Source organism: Thalassophryne amazonica, chromosome 6, assembly GCF_902500255.1.
Source record: "Thalassophryne amazonica chromosome 6, fThaAma1.1, whole genome shotgun sequence".
Lineage (NCBI taxonomy): Eukaryota > Metazoa > Chordata > Actinopteri > Batrachoidiformes > Batrachoididae > Thalassophryne > Thalassophryne amazonica.
In genome coordinates, this window is record NC_047108.1 from 70,447,960 (window position 1) to 70,464,691 (window position 16,732).

Below are 16,732 nucleotides of genomic sequence, written 5' to 3' on the forward strand. Positions count from 1 at the left end.
ATACAGGTAACAGGTGAAGGACAGAAGAGCTTCTTAAAGAAGAAGTTACAGGTCTGCGAGAGCCAGAAATCTTGCTTGTTTGTGAGTGACCAAATACTTATATTCCACCATAATTTACAAATAAATCCTTTAAAAAAAAATCCTACAATGTGATTTTCTGGATTTTTTTTTTCTCATTTTGTCTCTCTTAATTGAAGTGTAACTATGTTGAAAAATACAGACCTCTCTCATCTTTCTAAGTAGGAGAACTTGCACAATCAGGGGCTGACTAAATACTTTTTTACCCCACTGTATTTTTATGAATGTTGAAGTCACCAGTAATCAGAATGTTTATTGTTAATCAGAATGTTTAGAATTCAGAGTGTGGGCCAGGGGGCCTATTTACAGTGACAAAGTAATACAGCTGATTTTTATTCTTCTGACCTTGGCAATACGTAGCATTGTGGGCAGAGCGGAGAATCAGATGTTCCAACAAATTATATTTGTGACCCCCAGTAGCTAATAAACTAAACCTAGATTTATAAATAAGAGCAACACCCCTGCCTTGTTTCGCATCACGAGGGACATAACTAAATGTGTACGGCGGTGGGCAGACCTTATTTAAGGGGAGGACAGCTGTAGGTTTAAGCCAGGCTTCATATAACCCAATCATATCTAAGTGATGATCCATAATTAGATCATTAATCAGCAAGGATTTTGAAGACAGTGGTCTTATGTCTTATGTCTTATGATATCTCTAAAATCAGAAAGGTCTTGTCTCAGAGTGATGCTGAAAAACTAATTCATGCATTTATTTCCTCTAGGCTGGACTATTGTAATTCATTATTATCAGGTTGTCCTAAAAGTTCCCTAAAAAGCCTTCAGTTAATTCAAAATGCTGCAGCTAGAGTACTGACGGGGACTAGAAGGAGAGAGCATATCTCACCCATATTGGCTTCTCTTCATTGGCTTCCTGTTAATTCTAGAATAGAATTTAAAATTCTTCTTCTTACTTATAAGGTTTTGAATAATCAGGTCCCATCTTATCTTACGGACCTCGTAGTACCATATCACCCCAATAGAGCGCTTCGCTCTCAGACTGCAGGCTTACTTGTAGTTCCTAGGGTTTGTAAGAGTAGAATGGGAGGCAGAGCCTTCAGCTTTCAGGCTCCTCTCCTGTGGAACCAGCTCCCAATTCAGATCAGGGAGACAGACACCCTCTCTACTTTTAAGATTAGGCTTAAAACTTTCCTTTTTGCTAAAGCTTATAGTTATGGCTGGATCAGGTGACCCTGAACCATCCCTTAGTTATGCTGCTATAGACGTAGACTGCTGGGGGGTTCCCATGATGCACTGTTTCTTTCTCTTTTTGCTCTGTATGCACCACTCTGCATTTAATCATTAGTGATCGATCTCTGCTCCCCTCCACAGCATGTCTTTTTCCTGGTTCTCTCCCTCAGCCCCAACCAGTCCCAGCAGAAGACTGCCCCTCCCTGAGCCTGGTTCTGCTGGAGGTTTCTTCCTGTTAAAAGGGAGTTTTTCCTTCCCACTGTAGCCAAGTGCTTGCTCACAGGGGGTCGTTTTGACCGTTGGGGTTTTACATAATTATTGTATGGCCTTGCCTTACAATATAAAGTGCCTTGGGGCAACTGTTTGTTGTGATTTGGCACTATATAAAAAAATTGATTGATTGATTGATTGATTATGTTAATGAGACCCAGGCTAAGGACATCAGTGGGGTTGACAGATGGACTGTTGGGATGGTTCCAGAGTAGCATATATAAGATGCCTGGAAGTAGGTTCAGGTTTGAGACATTCCACGTGGGTTGTAGGTAGGAGACACAAAATATTTGATATTGCTGGAACAGCTAATGACAGGTCAGACTAAGGGCAGTTCAGAACCTCCATGACCAGTAAAAAATCAAGGACCAAGACGTCGCCCGGTATGGCGGAGCCGGGGCCCCACCCTGGAGCCAGGCCTGGGCCTGGGGCTTGCGCACAAGCGCCTGGTGGTCGGGCCTCAGCCCATGGGGCCCGGCCTGGCTCAGCCTGAAAGAGTAACGTGGGACCGCCCTCCTTTGGGTTCACTACCTGCAGAGGGGGCCATGGGGGTCGGGTGCAGAGATAATTGGGTGGCGGTCGAGGGTGGATGGCCCGGCGGCCCGGTCCATGCTCACAGCCCCTTGCTGATGGGACGTGGAATGTCACCTCGCTGGGGGGGAAGGAGCCTGAGCTTGTACGGGAGGTTGAGAGATACCGACTAGAGATAGTCGGGCTCACCTCCATGCACAGCTTGGGCTCTGGTACCCAACTCCTGGAGAGGGGCTGGACGCTTCATTTTTCTGGCGTTGCTCACGGGGAGAGGCGGAGAGCTGGGGTTGCATTGCTTATTGCTCCCCAGCTCAGTCGCCATGTGTTGGAGTTCACTCCAGTGAACGAGAGGGTCGCGTCCCTACGCCTTTGGGTCGGGGACAGGTCTCTCACCGTTGTCTCGGCCTATGTGCCGAGCAGCAGTGCAGAGTACCCGACCTTCCTGGAGTCCCTGGGAGGGGTACTAGATAGCGCTCCGACTGGGGAATCCATTGTTATCTTGGGGGATTTCAACTCCCACGTGGGCAGTGACAGTGAGACCTGGAGGGGGCTGATCGGGAAGCACGGCCTCCCCGATCCGAACCCGAGTGGTGTTCAGTTGTTGGACTTCTGTGCTAGTCACAGTTTGTCCGTCACGAACACCATGTTCGAGCACAAGAGTGTCCATAAGTGCATGTGGCACCAGGACACCCTGAGCCGGACGTCGATGATCGACTTTGTAGTCGTATCATCTGACCTTCGGCCATGTGTCTCGGACACTCGAGTGAAGAGAGGGGCAGTGGACCATGTTCTCCACCTCCATTGTCGATGCGGCCGCTCGTGGCTGTGGTCGCAAGGTCTCTGGTGCCTGTCGTGGCGGCAGTCTCCGAACCTGGTGGTGGACACCATAAGTAAGGGATGCCGTCAAGCTGAAGAAGGAGTCCTACTTATCTTTGTTGGTAGGTGGGACCCCAGAGGCAGCTGACAGGTACCGGCAGGCCAAGCGTTCCGCAGCCCATGCGGTCGCAGAGGCAAAAACTCGGGTCTGGGAGGAGTTCGGGGAGACTATGGAGGAGGACTATCGGTCAGCCTCGAAGAGATTCTGGCAAACCGTCCGACGCCTCAGGAGGCGGAAGCAGCTCTCCACCAGCACTGTTTATGGTGCGAGTGGGGAGCTGTTGACCCTGACTGGGGATGTTGTCGGGTGGTGGAAGGAGTACTTCGAGGATCTCCTCAATCCCATCGTCACGTCTTCCGAAGAGGAAGCAGATTCTGGGGACTCAGAAGCGGACTCATCCATTACCCAGGCCGAAGTCACCAAGGTGGTTAGAAAGCTCCTCGGTGGCAAGGCTCCTGGGGTGGATGAAATCCGTCCTGAGTACCTTAAGTCTCTGGATGTTGTGGGACTGTCTTGGCTGACACGCCTCTGCAACAACGCATGGCGGTCAGGGACAGTGCCTCTGGATTGGCAGACCGGGGTGGTGGTCCCTCTGTTTAAGAAGGGGGACCGGAGGGTGTGTTCCAACTATAGGGGGATCACACTCCTCAGCCTCCCCGGTAAGGTCTATTCCAGAGTACTGGAGAGGAGAATTCGACCGATGGTCGAACCTCGGATTCAGGAGGAGCAGTGTGGTTTTCGTCCTGGTCTTGGCACACTGGACCAGCTCTACACGCTCCATCGGGTGCTCGAGGGTTCATAGGAGTTCACCCAACCAGTCCACATGTGTTTTGTGGATCTGGAGAAGGCGTTCGACCGTGTCCCTTGGGGCACCCTGTGGGGAGTGCTCCGGGAGTACGGGGTCCGGGGGTCCTTTGCCAAGGACTATCCTGTCCCTGTACGACCGCAACAGGAGCTTGGTTCGCATTGCCGGTAGTAAGTCAAACCTGTTTCCAGTGCACGTTGGCCTCTGTCAGGGCTGCCCTTTGTCACCGGTTCTGTTCATTATTTTTATGGACAAAATTTCTAGGCGCAGCCAGGGTGTAGAGGGGGTCTGGTTTGGGAACCACAGAATCTCGTCTCTGGTGTTTGCGGACGATGTGGTTCTGTTGGCTTCGTCAAATCAGGACCTTCAGCGTGCACTGGGGCGGTTTGAAGCTGAGTGTGAAGCGTCCGGGATGAAAATCAGCACCTCCAAATCCGAGGCCATGGTTCTCGACCGGAAAAAGGTGCTTTTCCCTCTTCAGGTCGGTGGAGTGTCCTTGCCTCAAGTGGAGGAGTTTAAGTATCTCAGGGTCTTGTTCACGAGTTAGGGACGGATGGAGCGTGAGATCGATAGACGGAAAGAACGAGATCGCGAGTACAAGCAGCCCAGATGAGTTTCCTCCGCAGGGTGGCTGGGCGCTCTCTTAGAAATAGGGTGAGGAGCTCAGTCACTCGGGAGGAGCTCGGAGTTGAGCCGCTGCTCCTCCACGTCGAAAGGAGTCAGTTGAGGTGGCTCGGGCATCTTTTCCGGATGCCCCCTGGACGCCTCGCTGGAGAGGTGATCCGGGCACGTCCCATTGGGAGGAGGCCCCGGGGAAGACCCAGGATACACTGGAGGGACTACATCTCTCGGCTGGCTTGGGAACGCCTTGGGGTTTCCCCGGAGGAGCTGGGGGAGGTGTGTGTGGATCAGGAGGTCTGGGCGGCTTTGCTTAAGCTGCTGCCCCCGCGACCCGACTCCGTATAAAGCAGAAGAAAATGGATGGATGGATGGATGGAACAGCTAATGGGCCATCCTCAATTTTAATGTCATCCAATGTAGTGATGGGTATTAAGTTTGCAAAGCATATCCCCTCTATGAGATTTTTATGGACACGTCTGCGGAAACAGGCCACAATCTCAACTGGATGAATTTCCCCTCCCTGCCACATAAACTGCACTATCACCATAGTGCATATTTCTTACCCATATGTGCTGTGATTGACAAAAAGAGAAATTGCATCAACTAGTAGAAAGCTGAAAACATCAGAAATAAGAGTGACGATCACATTACTGATAAGTAAGTCCCATATTGGCCCGTTTGTGTCAGTGCTTATCTCCAGATTCTGCAGTATGAAGCAGAAGAGAGCCTGTGACCCTTTGACTGGACGCCAGTGCAATGCAGGTTACTTCGCCAGCCAAATGGTAAATGCAGTGCATCTGTATAGCATTTTTTATGGTCAAAGCACTTTACAATGATGCCTCACATTCACCCATTCACAGCAGCAGTCAAAGCAGTTTATCTTCAGCATTGTGGGAGTTTTGGCGGCATTCTCTCTAGTGTGTGCTTTTCTAGTTTTTCAAAAAGAAATAGCAGTCACACTCCCCTCTGGTACCCGAGAAAACTGTGCCCGTAGAAGTGCCAGTTAAGGTGTGTCTTTTCCTCCGTTTTGAGGTTTGAGTTCCATCTCATAACCAAAACAGCTTGAGAAACACGACTTTCAGAAAAACAGGGCACACGCCCAGAGCCGCAAACACATAAACACACATCTGAAACATATGATCTCATATGGAGAGAGGGGCACGTTCAGGGGGCACACCCAAATCTGTCGCTGCCGCTGCACACTGCTGCCAGCTTACAGGGGACTTCCACCCAGCCAAAATGCAACCACAAGTAACTGAACTGATTTACTGAAATCTCTCTCGCTCTCTCTCTCTCTCTGTCTCTCTGTCTCTGTGTGTGGGTGGGTGTGTATCTTTAATCAAAATGTGCTTCTTGTGCTGGCTGTGTTTAATTTTTAGATGCACTACTCATCAAAAATACTTCAATAATTAAAAAAAAAACTGTGATGAATGTCGCTGGATGCACAAAATCAGTGTGCCAGTACAACCCTATCTAATGCCATTTCGTGATAGCATCACGAAAAGTACATTAATCTATTAGTTCGTGCTCACAAAATTAATTCATGCTCCCGTCACTAAAATCGCCACATTTTCCTGACGGGAGCATGAATTAATTTTGTGATGGTATCACAAAATGTGGGGTGACGGGAGGGGAGGGGGTGTCTGTGTGGGTTAAGGTTAGGGTTACGGGAAGGTGTAGGATTAGAAATAGTAAAATAATAATAAAAAAAAAAAAAAAAGTCACAAAAATGTTACTCATTTTATGACGGGGGCACAAAAAAAAAAGCCAGAGACCAGGCTGCCGGTACTAAGCAGGCAGGCAGGGCAGAATTTTCCACAACTTTGTCGCGCTCAGTGCCAATGATTGTTTGAAAATCTTTGGAAGGGTAAAAACATATTAGCCTGCAAAATAGCCAAGCCCAACCTCCAGTCCTGGAAAATGAAACAAAAGTGGAAGTGCCACATTTTGCGGTTACTTGAGCCATTTCCCATGGGCCCCCATGTTAAACTGTCCAATTTACTGCATGGGGTGGGGTGGGGACACCTCTTTTAAATAACTCATCAGTTTAAGGTATTTTAAGCCATACAGTTATGAGTAATTAGGGGTGTGGTCTCTTTGAGTGACAGCTGTGGTGGGTAGTGACTAGTGAGTCCACTGTGTTTGTCTTTTCTGAGCATTTTATGACAAATATCTGAGAAAACATGGGATGTTGTGCTGTTAATTGTAGTAACCAACCATCTAATAAGTGTGTGCTCTGGTATTTCCATTGCCAATTTTTGCATTATTTAATTTGTAAGTAAGCATTTTTAGCAGGTATTAGTAGCTTGAGGACATTTGGTCCAAAAATATGCACTAATAAAACCCCTGAACCAAAGTTAGCCTGTTAGCCTTAGCTTGTTTAGGAACTCTGACATGGGGTGTGTGTTTGTGTTTCATTTGCTCATGCTCCACCTCTTTGTCTGTTGATGGGTTGGCTGAGAGTTAGATAGAGTTAGACACTGCCAAGTCCATGACATTTAGAGCTGACACATTTCAGCTTGAAACCCGCTCTTCAGATAACCTATGGGTGACGTTACCTAGGGTTTGTCCTATGTGTATACGGTCTATGAAAACAGTGTTGGTGTCAATCCGAATCCCTTGGTTGCATCTCCTGTTAAACAACACATTTTTAATTCAAGACGAATAAAGAACAGTGTAACTTTATGCACAAACACATTGGCAATAAACTGATGTTTCAGCCAAAAATATGATATAGAGAAAAAGAATTCAGCCCAGTGACATAGAAAATAGAGAGAATTAAAACCAGAGAGTTAAGCTCTTTGGGCCTTTTCCCTCCCTCTAGGCATTTTGTAGCTTGTGAAAAAACCAAACCATTAAAAACCACCACGTTGTGTATTTGTACTGGTGAGTCATGTGACAAAGGACGGCTTTATGAATCAAAGAGTGCAATTATTTCTCAGCGAGTGAAAGAGTGATTTTGTATTTTTTAAAGGTACAGATGAAAATAGGAGGAGAGAGAGAGAGAGAGAGAGAGAGAGAGAGAGAGAGAGAGAGAGAGAGAGAGAGAGAGTGTGTGTGTGAAGGAGCTTTGCTGCAGCTGTCAGAAGCACTCTGATGATTGTACACACATCTTTTCTGCTTTTCCTCAGCCAGCTCCACTAATCATCGGATCATTCACGTGCTTCATCTGTCCTTCTGTCCCGTCAACGCCACGGCTGGTGAGTAATTTTTATCTTAAAAAGTTCATTGTCAGTTAGTCCGGGGGGTGATTCTTTTTTTCCCCCGCGTTCTCCTTCTGGTAACAGAGTTAAACGGAAAGAGAAAAGCTGCATTTTGGGGAACAAGTCCACAATTATAATTGAATACAGAAACCAAGCACGCAGTGGAAAATTAATCGCTGTTTTCCTGAAATCTGAGCGGGATCTCACATGGTTGCCTGCAGAGTTATGGTTTGTTTGTTTCTTTATTCTCATTGAATGCGAGAGTGACACTTTATGTGCAAACATACTCCAGCATGTGGGCTCATTTATTCGCCGTGTGTGTGTGTGTCGATCTGAATGCACATATGTGCTTATTAGCGTTCCAAGTGTTACCCAGTGCCTGTAGAGCCCTTTATTATTAGCACGTGTGTGTATGTGAATGTGTTTGATCTAAGCGAATGTGCAGTCACCAGTCCTTGACCTGCTTTTTTTAATAAGCAACATATGAACGTGTTGGCAAAGAGCAGCGTTGTTTTCTACCATTTAAAAAGCAAAAGCTAAATTTTTATGGAAGGCGCAGCGTCTCTGTCTCCAGTCTTAGTTTGCTCACCATGTTCCCATAGTTAGCAGCGTGTCAGTGCAGATTATTTAATGATTCTGGCACATGTGCCAGGTTAACAGGTTCCACTTGTTGCTGCTGTGTGTAAGACAGCACACTTAGTGCTGCATGGTTTGAATATTAGATAAGGATCAGGCGCCTGATGTCATAACAGGATTTTGATCCTTTCAGGTGTCATTTCTGACGGTCTTCCTTTCCGTAGGGTGTCTCCTTATTGCTTAAAGCAGAGAGCGGTTGGTCGTTCGGTCTTACTGTAGGTGAATTTCTACATCTGGGCCGCCTTGGCTGTGCACCTGCTGACTGACCACTGCTTATTTCCCCAGATGGCCATGACATAAGTGTCAGGATCGAGGGAGATTTTGATTGAAGGGAATTGAGAATACGCCCATAATGCCTTCTGAAGGCTGACGATAGCCATGTCGCTGTCGTCTCTCATCAGTGTGACATCAGTTCAGTGACATCTGGAATTAAAAAACCCAATCTAATGGTTAATCTCTGAGTAATACTGCAACAATGCTGTTTATCAAAGTGCCACCAGTGGGTCCTTTTCAATCACGCACTGTTCATTCAAACAGTTTGAGCTTCACGCAAGGCCAAACGGCTTTTTGATTGCTTTCATTTTCACTTATTCCTACTTTGTCTTATATTGCTCCAGATGGAGATGTTTCTGTTTTTTTTAATGTAGTCATCATGACTTTTTATCTCAACAGCCTCACTCAAAAGTCTCAGTTTTAAAGTTGCAAGTAGTCACACTTCAAGAAGTACTGTATTTTCTGGAGTATAAATTGCTTTTTTTTAACTAGTTTGGGAGGCCCTGCGACTTATACTCTGGTGCATTTTTACTAAAAAATGAGTATTTATATAGGACTTTTCCAGGAATCAAAGCACTAAATCAAATAAACTCTAATAATAAAGGAATAAATGTTAATAATGGAAAGCACACAACATTAATGGACAAAAATACCAAATTAAAGAGCTGATGATACAGAAAAAAGATGTGACTTATATCTCAATGCAATTTAGATATTGATGTGACTTATACTCCTGAAAATGCGGTAGTCCAATTTTAAGATTCTGATTCCGCTCATTTTCTATCAATAAAAATAATTAATAATAGACAGTAAACTCTGTAGTGGAGAACAGGCCATTCACACAGACATTCATTTTGAATAAATTATTGAAATCTGCTCATTTCATAATAACTGCTGCAAATACCGGAGCATTAGCAGGAGTACACAAATAATGAATGTTTATGAGTGCATTCACCTCGTTGAATGGAACATTCCATCTTTCACCTCATGAAATATTATTTCCATTGAGCGGATGAAAAAAACATTCATTTGTTTTATATAACAGCTAAAACAGATACTTGTCATTTGATATTTTATTCATTTATAAACAAGAGATCGGGACTTACATTTTGGTGTGCGTCACTGGTTCTTTGACATCAACAGGTTCCAAATAGGCCAACACAAATTTTAAATAGCAATCCAATCGGATCCAAAATTCTCAGTCAACTTGCAAAAACAGACAGTTCAAAAACAATGCTCACAATGTAGTCCCTAGCTGATGCTGTGCATCGTGTATAGACTGCCGTCTGCTTTTCTCAGTCCAGCGAAAAATCGCAACAGAAATGTGTCAAGCTCTTCATCCAACAGCGGTTCCATTTCACCTAGAGACGTCCCGGCGAATACTTCATATGCCTCCAGATGGCTTACAGCGTACTGGATTAGTTTTTTTGAGTTTGAAGAATGAGCAGCTCCCGCCATGTTTGTTTTTAAGCTAAGCGCCGTCGCTGCTAGTGTGAGCATGCGCTGTGGTCACAGTGCGCAATGGGATGAATTGTATAGTACAAAAATTGCAAACTAAATAGGACTGTTGCAAGGTAAGTGGAACACAATGGCAAATGGTACAAATAATCCATCACACGTAACGTACAAACCACCAATCAAATGACAAGGATCTATTCAGGTGTTATGTAAAGGGAGCTAATTCACTCTAAATGCAAAACATCAATGACAAAAACCTTACTCTTTGTTATTCATGATGCAATAAATTTATTGCTATGCAACAGTGCATGCACGCAAAATTATTAGAATTCCATTTTGGATTTGTGTTTAGATCGACATATTTGTTTTATTTCCTTGATCATTCGAGCAGAAAAGCACTTAATAATGGTTATTACACTAGTAGATTACCTTGCTGACAGTCGCCCTAAACTTTGAGGATCTTAGGAAAGCCATACCCCTGAAAGCTCTTAAATTGTGAATCTGGGTGGAGAAATATCAACCAGAACTCTTACTTTGATTTAACGTGAATGCACCATAGTGCCTTGCCACATTGCATTATGGGTAATGACAAAATACAGAATGCAATGCTTTCAGGTAAAGCTCAGATTTGGTGAATTGTAACCCACAATTTCACTCCAGGTCTCCACAATCCGTATTGACACTGCTGACCTGAAATAACAGACTTTATCATGGTTAGGGTTGTGGTGTTGCATACATGCAACAGCCCAGAGACACCCAGATACACAACGAGTTAACTAGGCATTTGCAGTGTAAGCTGATAGCACAAAAGTCTGGTTTGTTACTAAGGACACTTGTCACAAGATATGCAAATATTTATGACACATTTATGACAATATTTATGACATTTATGAAAGAAATGTCATGACAAACAACTACAAAAAGAAATAATTAGTTGAGGTTGCTAATAAGGCTAATAGCTAATAGCATCCAGCCATGGATAGCTGACAACAAAGACAAATCCAAAACAACGATTAGTTTGTTGTGATGGGAACACAATTTTGTTACTATAGAGTTTTGTTTTAAAAACTCCCTTAAGGCCCAGTCACACGGCACTTAACAAAGGGTGATGAAGCCCTGACGAAACAAGAAATCTGGACTTTCATTGACTGTCGTTGACATCGTTTAACCTTCGCGCAGCCTCGTTCCTGCAGCTGGCGCTACGTCAGGATTTTTAAACTGTTGAAAAATTTGAACGAAGGGCAACGAAAACCTCAGTTCATCTGTTTCTCGTTTTGCTGTCGTTCTTGACGTTTTTTAATCGTTTGTTTAGTTTTTCTCACGTTATTGTTTAATTTGACTTCGTTGGAGCAGCTGAACGTTTTCACACAGTGCAGAAGCCGGTTTGTGAGCGCGGAGGCTGCTGCTGCTTCACGTACTGTCGGAAATTACAGGGCAAACTCAGCCTGCTTGCTTGGATTTTTTTTTATCTGTGTGTGTGTGGGGGGCAGCTTCAGTGGGCTCAGGCACCTTACATAGGCCATAATTAATCTTTTGTGTGGATATAATTAATTATTTTGCCACAAGCAACTGTTGAATTGGAAACAACAAAAAATTTGTGTAATTTGCGACGGTACTTGAATGCAGCAGCAGCAGGAGCTCCTGCGTGCACTTATTATTTTGTATTAAATATAACAATATGAGTGTAGGAATGACAATCCAGTCCTTTTGTACATGTGGCAACAGGTAGATGAATCAAAATGATTATATAAAGAGCTGTTCTGGAAGGAAGAATTCACGTTGTGGATCAGTGATCAGGTGGTGGAATTACCGCACATGTGAGTCAATGCGCGCGTTCACATGCACTGATCAGTTTACTGCTCTGATATATTCAATCATCTTTACACTTATATTTATATTTATTCTCCCTTTTGACAGTTTTCTGTTATAAATAAATATATATGGCTTAGAACATAAAACAGTGATACAGCAGTGACCACAGAACACTTTTTTTTTTTTTTTAATTTGAGGAAGACGGAGCGCGCAGCGTGTCGACAGACAGTGTGGATTCTGATAATGATGGAGATGATCCCTCTTTTGTTCTGGACGAGGAACCAGAGCAGGTGGTCCACCGACGTGCACACAGATCTCCACAGCTTCTGTTTGCAGTTTCTCCAGGACTCAGGTGCTATGAGCTCCGTCCCAGTGCTGAGTCCTGGAACGCAGAGCTGCAGACACACTCTGCTCCAGCTGTGGCTCCAGGCGCGTTTCGTCGAGATCGTGAGCTTCGGTTTTGTTAATTTCCTCATTCGTCCCTTTTGCGCTCTTGCTTCGCAGACTATTCGGTGATAAAAGCTCTTTCGTCCACCTTTTCTCAAGGAATTGTGACGTTTTTTACTTTTTCCCTTCGTTCAGGAATCGTCGTGTGCCGTGTGCCTGTTAACAGACAGACAGACAAATGCCGGTGAAAACACAACCTCCTTGGCGGAGGTAAAAAAAAATAGCATTAACCATTTCAGATTTATAGCCATTTCAATCAATCAATCAATCAATCAATTTTTTTATATAGCGCCAAATCACAACAAACAGTTGCCCCAAGGCGCTTTATATTGTAAGGCAAGGCCATACAATAATTATGTAAAACCCCAACGGTCAAAACGACCCCCTGTGAGCAAGCACTTGGCTACAGTGGGAAGGAAAAACTCCCTTTTAACAGTAAGAAACCTCCAGCAGAACCAGGTTCAGGGAGGGGCAGTCTTCTGCTGGGACTGGTTGGGGCTGAGGGAGAGAACCAGGAAAAAGACATGCTGTGGAGGGGAGCAGAGATCGATCACTAATGATTAAATGCAGAGTGGTGCATACAGAGCAAAAAGAGAAAGAAACAGTGCATCATGGGAACCCCCCAGCAGTCTACGTCTATAGCAGCATAACTAAGGGATGGTTCAGGGTCACCTGATCCAGCCCTAACTATAAGCTTTAGCAAAAAGGAAAGTTTATTTGAACTATGCACACATTTGTGTGCATAGTTCATTCATTTACATCGCAGGTTATTTAACATCCCGGTTAGCAACACAACATCAAAGTTTTCATGATTGTAAGTCTGTCCGTGCACATGTGATGTATTTTATTGCTAATTATCCCTCTCGCTCTGCGAGCTAGCAGGTGCATTTCTGGAAAACGTCTTACTCAGCATTTCTCGGTGTGTGACGTCCGTTTTAGCAAAAGCAGAAACATCCTGATGGCTGACAGAGTGAAACGAATGCTGCTATGTCCAAGAACGAAGCTCCTGAGCTTTCATTTGAAAGTAATAGCTTGGATTTACAGAAGATGTACAGAGAGGAGACTATACACTTCCCCCCATGAAACTCTTAATTGTTTCATAGTCTGTTGGATTTTGGATCATAACATGTGCTGATTCTGCTGTCTGTTGAAGGACACTATTTTACTGCCGCAGTGAATGCGCATGTGGAATGTCTCCACAAAGCTGTTTTTACAGGCTGCCTGAACATGAAGATTTATTTCTTACATTGGAAAACGTCAGAATACGTTATTTTCAGGAGATAATGGACTTTCTAGGTTACGTGCCAGAATTGCAAGATAACTTTGGGAGGAGCTGACAGAGAGCTACTGTGGGACATTATTCTGTGGCTGGCGATCGTGTGTGACGACTTCTTTGGTGGAGTGGACCTGGACATTGTTCTCCGGCTGTTGATCATTCATGATCCGTGTGTGACAACTTCTTCGATGGTGTGGACTTTACATAGTTGATCTTGGAAATCATTCTACAAGTGGGTGATTGCCCTTTTCAGTTTTTTTTTCCTTTTATATTTTGTTCTCCTGAGTGGAGCTGGTAGACTTTATTTTAATTTTACTTGGAGAGAGTCTGCTGGATTTTGCATCTCGATGTGTATGGAGTCTGCTGTCTACTAGTGGACCACACTGTTTTAATCCTGATATAGCTCCCTCCGTGAACGTACAGGCAGAACTCTCCACTGTTTTTCAGGCTGTTTGATCACACAGATGTATTTCTTATATTTTTCACAGTTACATTGATGTCAAGTTATATCGGTGACTTTAAACATTACATTGTGTTCATTGGTTAGTTGACATCATACCAAACCTGATGTGTTATGTGAATTTAGATAATTTTGGTCTAAATAATATTTACATTATTTTAATAATGGGGAGGTGATGGTCCAGTGGTTAAGCGTTGGGCTTCAGATCACCGGATCCTCAGTTCAAAATGCAGCCACACTGGAAAAATCACTAAGAGCCCTTGGGCAAGGTCCTTAATTCCCTAGTTGCTCCTGGTGTGCAGTGAGCGCCTTGCATGGTAGCACCCTAACATCGGTGTGTTTGTGTGCATGGGTGAATGTGAGGCATAATTGTAAAGCACTTTGAGCTTCTGATGCAGATGGAAAAGCGCTATATAAATGCAGTCCATTTACCATTTAATATAATAATACATTATATTTTAAGGGAGTTCTTCAAACAGCAGTTGAGTTGTATTGCAAAATCAAGCAGTCTTTTTCATGGCATGACTTTCCGCAGCAAATCTGGGAGTTGTTGATACCTGTCTCTTCTGGAATTTGTAAAGCAATTAATGCCAAGTGGAAGGGAGTGGTTGGACAGGTGGTTTTAAACGAATCAAGGGCTTGTCCACTGCCATGCTATAATTAACAAGGAAGCTAACTGCTCACCATTTCCTATGTGTATTTTTGCAGGTGTGCAGGCTGATTGAGGACTTGCATTTTCAGTCTGACTCTGAGCTCCCGTTAAAAGATATTTTGGCACCAACCTTAACTTTTTTTGCGTGTGCGTGTGTTTTTCATGTTGTGCTTTCATGTGTGCGCGTTTGGTCCTGCTTCTCTCCGCTTGTAGCCAAGTGTTACTTTGAGTCCTGGGGCTAAAAGCGGTGGTGGTGAAACCCATCCATTATGCATCACTTTATACAGAGTAAGGGTTGTTTCCTCTCCGACTTGAAGAAGGGAATAGCATTCTGCGCTGCCTGTGTGAATCCTTAGGAGTTTCTCTGTAATTAAATGAGAAGACATACCATGTTATTAGCACCTTTCTTACTATTCCAACCTGACGAGCAGCCATCACACTCTTGCATATTGACTTTTTCCATGTCTCTCTATCTGAAAAGTTCATACTATCTGTGCCTTTTTCTGTTGTGTTGCTGGACCAACTGGAATCTCCGTTTTGACTTCCAGAAACGAGCTCCGCGGCGTCACGGAAACGCAAGCTGTCAGAATGACTTCATCATGTCACAAAGTGTTTTATGTCTCCCTGCGAGTTCTCACTCTTTCCAGACTCTATCACTGCAATACAATACAGCCTTTTTTAACACAAAGGCTTAAATTGACGCAAAAGAATAGAAAAACTAATAACATTTCATAATCATTTTGATGTGAGTGACACTCTCCCAGCGGGATGCTTGATAAATAAGACGCCTTTAAGCACCAAACAATTATGTAAAGGTGCCTTTGCACAGTTGCTGTAAGCAAATATGTGTTTTGCGTGATGCCAGGAGCAGGCAGATGTCAAACAAGTTTGACACTACGGAATGCAGCGCTGTTTAGAGACACTGGGTCATCTGTCAGCAGTTGTCTCTTTCGGAGCCATTAGCCAGGCAGTTGTTGAAAGACTGGCTGTTGTCAGCTTAACATCTGATAATAAAGTGTTCAGGATATTGTTTTTCATCAGCAAAATACTGCTGAAACCAGCAACACTTAGCATTCCCTTTATGCACACTAATAGTTTTTCTATGATTTGTTGTGTCAGTGTAGTCATCCCTGCCGACTCTGTGCAGGCATATTAAACAGCGGTGACACTGTTCTTTTTGGTCTGGCCAGATGGGAGAGCCAGACTGTCAACTCGGTTCGTGCACCAGCACTGTAAAGTCATTGTTTCACTACTATGACTTCACCTGTGAGCTAGAATTGAAACATTGCTGCTTCAAGCCGTTTCCTTTACAGGGTTGCTGAACATAAATCACTTTACAAAGCTGACAATTGGAATACTGTACCTGGATAACACACAGTTTTGTCAGGAAAAAAAAAGGAACAGGAGTGGGCAAGTCAAGTGGTGGAAAAAAGGAGAGAGGACTGTGATTCTGCCATCATGCCAGGATACATAGTTCTGTTCATTTATCTTGAGGCTGTGAATTCAAACGAGGTCCCTCCAGTAAAGGTTTCGACTTGCTGCTCTGCCCGAACTGACTAACACATATTTTAATCTTACTTTGCAGAACATTTGTTAAAAAAATGTTTGTTTTTTTTGTTTGTTTGTTTTTTTGGAGTTTTGGAAACCCAGTTCACTGGTATAGGATATCAGAAAATGGAAACAAAAGTAGTTCCACAAGAGCTGACGTTCCAAGGAGTTGTGGAAATTTGACTTCAAAGGAAATATCCTTGAAAGCTACAAATGTTCAGTAATATTCCTCGGTATCACATGATGAGTAACGTGAGGTTTTTGCTTGAGTACAATGAACAATAAATAAATGACAAACTGGGGCAATTATGGCACCCAGGTTCCTTCTCACATACGCAGAATAATCACATGTGGTTTCCTTTGCTGACTAAAGAAACCTACCCAGGTATCTTGGCTGGTGGTGTGGTGCAGAATGTCTTGAGATGTTATGATTTATTTTTAAAGTAGACCTGCATTGAAATAAATGTGGTCAGATTTCAGAAAGAAATAGCTGATATGTATTTATAAGACCCTTGTGAATGCAGTAAAGTAAATCTGTAAGCCCAAATTTGTAATTCAGCGGAGAAATCTTCGTTTAAAAATGACAAATTTGCA

The 16,732-nt window shown here is 43.9% G+C and overlaps 1 protein-coding gene across 1 annotated transcript in view; it reads left to right on the forward strand.

The window, feature by feature from the left end:
• The window catches only part of rarga (retinoic acid receptor gamma a), a 147,931-nt gene that overhangs the window by 26,504 nt on the left and 104,695 nt on the right, over nt 1-16,732 (forward strand). Inside the window, exon 2 of the mRNA XM_034172436.1 lies at nt 7,505-7,573. The gene's annotated coding sequence lies outside the window, so the exon portion shown is untranslated. The remainder of the gene's footprint in view (nt 1-7,504; nt 7,574-16,732) is intronic.